Source organism: Geospiza fortis, unplaced genomic scaffold (genome assembly GCF_000277835.1).
Source record: "Geospiza fortis unplaced genomic scaffold, GeoFor_1.0 scaffold183, whole genome shotgun sequence".
Lineage (NCBI taxonomy): Eukaryota > Metazoa > Chordata > Aves > Passeriformes > Thraupidae > Geospiza > Geospiza fortis.
In genome coordinates, this window is record NW_005054447.1 from 1,575,101 (window position 1) to 1,582,447 (window position 7,347).

Consider the following 7,347-nt stretch of genomic DNA (forward strand, 5'->3'; position numbering starts at 1 on the left):
GGCTCGCCCGCGGCGCCGTCCGTGCCTCCGACCGGGGCCCGTATCCAGAGAAGGGCAGCCAAGCTGGGGCAGGGTCTGACCGGGTGTCCTACGAGGAACGGCTGGAGGAGCTGGGGTTGTTCAGCCTGGGGAAAAGGAGGCTCAGGGGTTATCGCTCTCTACAGCTGCCTGAAAGGAGGCTGGAGCCACGTGCGGGTCGGTCTCTTCTCCCACGCAATCAAGGAGAAGACAAGGAGACACAGTCTTAAGGTGTACCACGGGAGGTTTAGGCTGGACATTAGGAAGAATTTATTCAGAAAAAGGGTGATTAGATACTGAAATGGACTGCCCAGGGAGGTGGTGGAGTCCATCCCTGGAGGTGCTCAAGGAAAGACTGGACATGGCGCTTAGCGCCATGGTCTAGTTGGCATGGTAGTCTTTAGTCCTAGGTTGGACTCAATGATCTCAGAGGTCTTTGCCAGCCTAATTGATTCTGTGACTTCTACAGTGACTTAGATGGTATTAACTACACACCCTGCCCTGCGCAGTGCAAAACAGGGAGAGAGAAAGTTGCAACTGTTAATTGGGCCATAACAATTACTTGGGCACTGATGCTGCTGCCTCAGTCATTGCCCACGTGAAGCTGCAGGTGCGGTATTGCTGAGCAGTGGGACACCGTGCTGAGGGCTCTGTGGTTAGGGTAGCCTATCTTGTTTGTCTCGCTAGGTCAGTTTCATTAGAACGGTTTCTTGTCTGGTCGGGTGACCTATCTCTGCTCGTTGGGTGTCATCTCGTAGACCCAGTGTCCTGATGACTGGGTTTGTGTCATGGACAGATGTTTGCAATACAAACTCATCCTGTTCACCCACTCGCCATGACTCTTCTGCACGCACAGCGGGGAGATGGGTGATGGGGATGGAAACAGAGCAGCTACAAACCAAAATCATCACATCCTTGGCTTAGTACCAGCAGGGATTAGATTTCAGATTCTACATATGTTGAGCATTTTGTAGGAGGATGGAGGTTATGCTTGTAGTGGAGGAGTGCATCAGGGAGTTGTTGCTCGTTTGAACAGGGAGACAGAAAGAGGCTGCTTTTGGCAATTGCTGGAAAAGATTGTGCCATAATGTTAGTGCCATGGTGTTGGGAGATTCTCAGCATAAGCGTGAATTCTGTGACCCTTGCATCAAAGGTTTGGCTTTGAGTTATTTGGGTTTTTTTTTCTGTTTGATGAAAGAAAAGGTAAAGGTGCTTTTTCCCACAGCAGGTTTGCTCTGCTGGGCTTGGGGCCAAATGTTCCTGCAGTTTTTGCTGTCACTATTCTCACCCTTTGTGTCTTTTGAGATGAGATGCTGAAAAATAAGTCAAACACCAGACCAAGCTTTTCTTGATAAGAAAATCTTCTCAGAGAATCTAGGATGCTCAGTTTTGCCTCTTCAATAGTGTGGGAGTTTGTATTGTATCAAGGTTTGCTTAGTTCTTGTTAGGCAATCCACAAATATCAATCAGTATGATTTTGCTTTTGCTAGATGCAAAAGACTACAGCCACCCACGGTTTTTCCACCTTGTGTGACAAAGTTCAGGCATTAGTTAAAACTTTGTTGTCTCTGTCACGATCCTCAGGTACAAGCAGGACCTACTTGGTTGGCTGCTTTCCTCAAAAACTCTGTGCGTGCCCCAATCAAAGCCCTTTTCCCTTCCTGAGACTGGAGTTTGGTATTTGACCTTGGGATGTGCTGCAAACAAGCTGGCTATTATAGTTTAATAATTTACCACATATCACTTGACCTGTCACACCACAAAGCTGCTTTTGCCTTCCTTGCTGGAGTCAAGCCCTCACACAGCTGTGTATGATCAGCTGAGGCACAGAAACATCCCAAGCCTATGATAATCCACGTGCACCTTCACACAGACACTTCCCCTACCCACCTAACTTTGGTACCTCAGAAATTAACTCTCTCGAGAGTTCTAGACTGAATACAGTTACTTTAATAATCTCAGAACTGTGTGAGTATTTTGGTGGGGTAGAAGAAGTCCTGCAATAGTAAGTCCTTGCTTGCAGATGAAGTCTCTTGACTTGCTTGTTCTTTAGTCAGGTATGACTTTTAAAGACATGTGGGGCAATGTGTGAGGCACCAGTGTAAATAAAAGACAGGAATGTTTGGGTGATGGACTTGTCCACGGGAAAACACAGTTCTCTGTGCTGCCCTGAGAAGAGCAGGCTGGCAATGCTGCAGGAGGATAACTGGAACCTGTGGCTTGGCCACCAGAGGCCGTGTGAGCTGGCATTTTGCAGGGAGTGACTGAATTCACCTCACCTATAGCTTGTTTGGAAACGGTACCCCTGGAGTTCGGTGCAGGCTCTGGAGCAAAAGCTAATTACAGAGCATTAAAGGAGATAAGAAGCAGCTGCACAACTTTCAGGGCTGGTGGCATAAATAGGCTGCAGCTACTCAGTTTTCTTTCTCCCATCTTTCCCTGGGTTTCTTTCTCTCTCTGAGGAGAGAAGTCTGTACTGGTGTTTGGAAGAGGTAAGCAAGACTAGGGAAGGGGAGGGATCAGATATAATGTAATATGATACAGTGCTCCACCAAGAGAAGTCCTAAACAGTTGTACTTAGACCATTCCTAAAACAAAAAAAAAGATGTGAAAAGGCTTTGTGAGTATTTCCTCCCTCTGATGCAGTGATGAAAGCATTCCCCCATTTGGTAATGTTTACTTCTTACTGGTAGAGATTGGAGGTGCTACCATAACACACACAGGTAAAGAAGGAAATGAATCCTGTGGTCTGCCTGGTCTGTTCAATGAAGCTAGCAAGACTGGAAACAGAAATGTTGGTTTTCCAGCTTAAAGCCTAAAAGTGTTTTAAAGCCTAACTATGTTTGTAACCACAAACTTTTCCCTGAAGTACAGGAAAAGGCTAAAAGGCCTTGATTTTACCTTTGGCTATTCAGTTACTGAATCCTAATCTTCTTGGTCTGAATGCTGTGTATTCTGCATGAAAGCATGTAACCCCTGAGTGCTGTCCTGCCACCCCTGCATTCCCACAGAGAGAGATTTTGATCAGACTGATAGATCTGATTTGGGGCAAATTGAACGTAAATCTGCTAATCTGCCGGTTCCTTATGGTTTATCTTGGAGCTCATGCTTCTGGCATCATTTTCTTCGCCCCTCTCTAGCTTCAGAATGTGGAACAGAAGATAGGGGAGAACTTACTGTCAGATGCAGAAGGCCAAAGTACCCAGCATTGCTGTCTGCATAATGAAGGAAGCTGAAAACAGAGGGGTGACAAGCTGGAGGTGCCTTGGCTCAGGACATCTGGATTCTTCAAAGCTAGCTCTTTTCAGTTGAGTGTTACCTGCACAGAAGCCAATTGATGAGATAGTTTAACTGAAAATAGGTCTTGCCTACTCCTGCACACTTGCAACCACAGTTACTACAGGGGAAGTTACGTAAAGCTGCAGGTTGGGATCAAGGGCAGTTCTTGTTCCTTGCCGATTCCCACCTCCTGGCACCTCAGAAAAACATTTCAGATTTGAGTCTTAACTTTGAGTGTGCTCAGTTGCTTCTCAGGGTGTCTGACTTCTGTGTGTGCATGTAAGGTGTAGGTATATGCCTTCAGCCATGGCTTCATGTGAATGTGCTTTTTTGGGTCTTCTCAGCAAGCCAGAGACTGTATTTGCTCCTGTTTTTGAAAAATATTGTGTGAAGCCCCCCTGAAGACAGGGCAGCTCTATAACTTGGCTTGCAGTTCAGAGTTGTTACAGGAGTCTGGCTTGATGGCTCTGGCATCCCTCAGCCCCTGAAAGCTTTGAATTTGTACAGAGCAACATCTACTTGTCTGTGGCAACAGGAGAGTATCAAGGGTATCCTGTCTTGTTTGGGCTTTGCCCAGCCAGTGGCATTTGTTTTGAAGCAAGCTCAGTGGATGTGATGGGGACGCTTCAGGATACTGGTCATGCCAAGCAGCTATGGGGTTTATATAATTTCCCCCCCTTATAGTAGAACAGAGATTAATTTCCAATTAAGTGGTCCGTTTTCCCCTGTTCCTAGTACAGAGTGTACAGTAGATACCTGGCTTACCATCACACCAGGCCACTCCTGCTCTGTTGGCACTGCTTCAGTTCCTTGTGCTGCAGTAAATAGCTGATGCTGTCTAACAAAGACAGAGCTCCCAGGATTTGCTGGGCTAGGGTTAGGAACCCTGACCCCCCCTTCTGTTAAAGGGAGGCAGCAGGGCGAGCTCAGTGATGGGGAACGTGATGCAGAGAGGAGGCTGTGAGTGGTGAGAGATCCACTGGCACAGGACCTGGGGCTGTGTCAGGGTGCCCAGTCATTCCTGCCAAGGACTGAAGTGTCTTTGATGGTACCATAGCTGGATGCTGCTGTCATTGTAGCTGTTCACAGCCTCCTCAGGATGCGAGAATGCCACAGATGTACTTGATGAGCATCACAGCCTGTTTTATTAGCTGTATTCTCTTCTCTCTGAATGGATACACTATTTTCTGGTGGGGAAAAGGTGGCCTCTTACCCTCCACGTCTTCAAATGCTGTGAAGTTGCAGTAAAAGAGCTGAACTCATATCTGCTCCTCCTCCCTGATTTTTAAAACCACTTCAAAGGTGAGCTAGCGGAGGACTGAAGCGACCGGTTCCGCCAGGCTCGTTTCTGCTCACCTTTCCTGCCGCTCCCCCGTGGAACAAAGCACATCATTTCCCTTTGATTTCCCACTTTGAAAGCCATAGGGGACAGAGTCTGAAATGGCCCACAAGTTTTTTAGTGTCGCCTCTCTGTACCTTCCTGAAGCACTGGGTGGATCAGGACAGGACTCCAGGAAGGAGACCTGTGGCTAAATTGGCCAGTGGATGCTCCACCCTCCTGGGTGTTGATGCCACTGGCATCCCACGTTTGTGGGTAGGGTCAGGTAACATTGCAGTGACGGGGTAAGGAGCCACAGTGTCTGGGTTTGGTGGCTTTGACTGATGCACGCAGGGGTTCCAGAGTCCAGCCTGGCTGCTGTCACCAGCAGCATGTGCATCCCATCTCTGGCACAGCTACTGCCCCAGGGACAGAGGGCTCTGCCCTGCTCTCCATCTCCTTGCCAAGAAGAGATGGCACATGGCAGAGTGGAGTGCATGCTCCCAGTCTCCTGCCAGGCAAGGAGGAGAAAAGCAGTGAGTTTGGGTGCCTCAGCCAGTGCCCAGGGCACAGGCTGCTTGCCCTCTCTGAAAGGGATTGTGTCACAAGTGTGAGGCTGGAGGAGAGGAGAGGAAAGCAGGGCTTGTTTTTGCAATGTGAGTTTCTTTTCTTCCTTCTGTGCCATCACAACTGGAGAGGTTTACAAAGCTTTGACATATAGGGCTGTCATTTGTGAGCAGGCAGTGATGCAGCCCATCCTGGCCTGGTGCAGAGTACGTGATACTGAATCTCAGTGTGGCAGAGCTCTCAGCAAAATACAAACAGAGCTTGTCTCTGCTCAGCTTACAAGATGACAGGATCGTGCCCTGCAGCAGTGCAGCTGCACAGCACATGCATGGTGTTTAGTGCAGGTGCTGCAGGTCCTGGCGGTGATGCTCAGAACAGTGGTACGCTGACTCAGTGCAGGGAGGATAGTGGGGTAACAAAGCAGTAGGAATTGGTCATGTTGAAGGAAGTACCAGATGATAGTCTTGAGTAAAGGTTAATTAATCTGACCTCTGTTTATTCTGGTGAAGATCTCCATGCTTTGTAGTCACTTTTGTATGTATTGTGAAGCTGCAAAATCTAGAGGAAACCTCCTTTGCCTGCTGGTTCAGGGCCAGGCTGGATGCCTGTATAAGGCTGCTTTTGTGACAGTACTGAAAATGCAAATATATTTGTGTGTGTGGTTTTGTGTGTTTCCCTGTCAGACCCCAGGGGCAAGAATTGATGCTGGAATCATACTCAGCTGCTTACAACAGGATGTTGTAACCCACATGTCGGGGCTTAAACCTCTGTGTAAGACCACTCTCTGTGATTCAACCCTGCTCGTCTTGCTAGTTGAAAGTCACTGAGAGGAGAACCATATCAGTGAAGGTTTAGTTTGATAAAAACCATTCTCTTAACACTGCTGCTTGAAACAGGGATATTGTATCTTTAAGGCACCCCCTTCTCATTCCCCTAATGCCTCTAGGCCTCTGAATGATTCTGGAGGAGAGGATCAGTGCAGGAGTTTAAGGCATCTTTCCCTGCCCTGCTGCACTGCTCACTTGCTGCTCTGAAGGCTGTGCTTTGCTGTTTCTATGGAAACCATTAGTTGCTAAGCAACTGGAGCATCATCTGTGGTGAGCCCTCGCATCTAATTATCCCATCACAGTGGCTGAGAGGGGCTGAGGGGGGATTAACTCCTCTACCATGGCAGATCCACTGACAACACTTTAGTCACATTTAAAGGGACATTGTCTCCCTTCTGCCACACTTATGAGGAGGAATAAGGTTTTCTGCAAGCAGCAGACACACTGTCTGTGCTCATGGCATGCTTGGAGCTTCCATGCCCTTGCATGGAGCTCTGCAGGGAGCTTTTCTTTCTGTTGAAGTTATGCATGATGCACTTAGCTGTACATTTGGATTGTGCAGACTCTGCCTTGTGGACTGTATATGGGCCATACTTATAGTCATTAGTGTATTTCAGACCCTGATGTCATGTCTGCTGTGTGAGTTATTGCGAATTCTTCAGAACAAGCAATGGAAGAGGTGGGCAGCTCTCTGTCTTCTGTCTGTCTGCAAACATTGCATAATTTGGTATTCACTTTTGTATTACCTTACTGTTAGCTTCTGGGAGGGATAGAGATTGTCATCAAGGAGCACTGAAAGCCTGAGGGCTGAAGTAACAACTACAGAAAATCTCATTTTCCAGATCTCTGTAAGTGGACAAAGCCAGCAGCAGCCTTGTGAATTTTTTTACATTCAGATAAAATAGTCAATCTGAGAGCTGATTTTAATTTTGAGTTTGCAAACACAAGGTTGATGTAGTGTACAGCTGAGTCTCCCCACTGTGACAGATTGCATCTGAATAAGGTTCCCAGATTTGTGAGGAGAATGGTAGTGGTTTGAGTTACTTTCACTGAGTTTAGGGAAAACCTGACTGCACCAGGTCCACGCTTGGGTGCTTCTTCTTGCCTGCTGCCATCAAGACTGATAGGGACTGATTCCTCCTCAGTTTTCACTTTCTGCCAGAAAATGGATGCTTTGTGATTTACTGAGGTGATTGCTGTTCTAGTGGCTGAATCAATGAGAGTTAGGAGGTCTATTAGAAAGTTCTCCTGTTTTTTTACTACCTAGATCTGCAAGCCAGCTGAGAGTTACTGCAAAGCTCCCTAGCAGTGTTTGCTGTGCTTTGCAGGGGGAGGGAG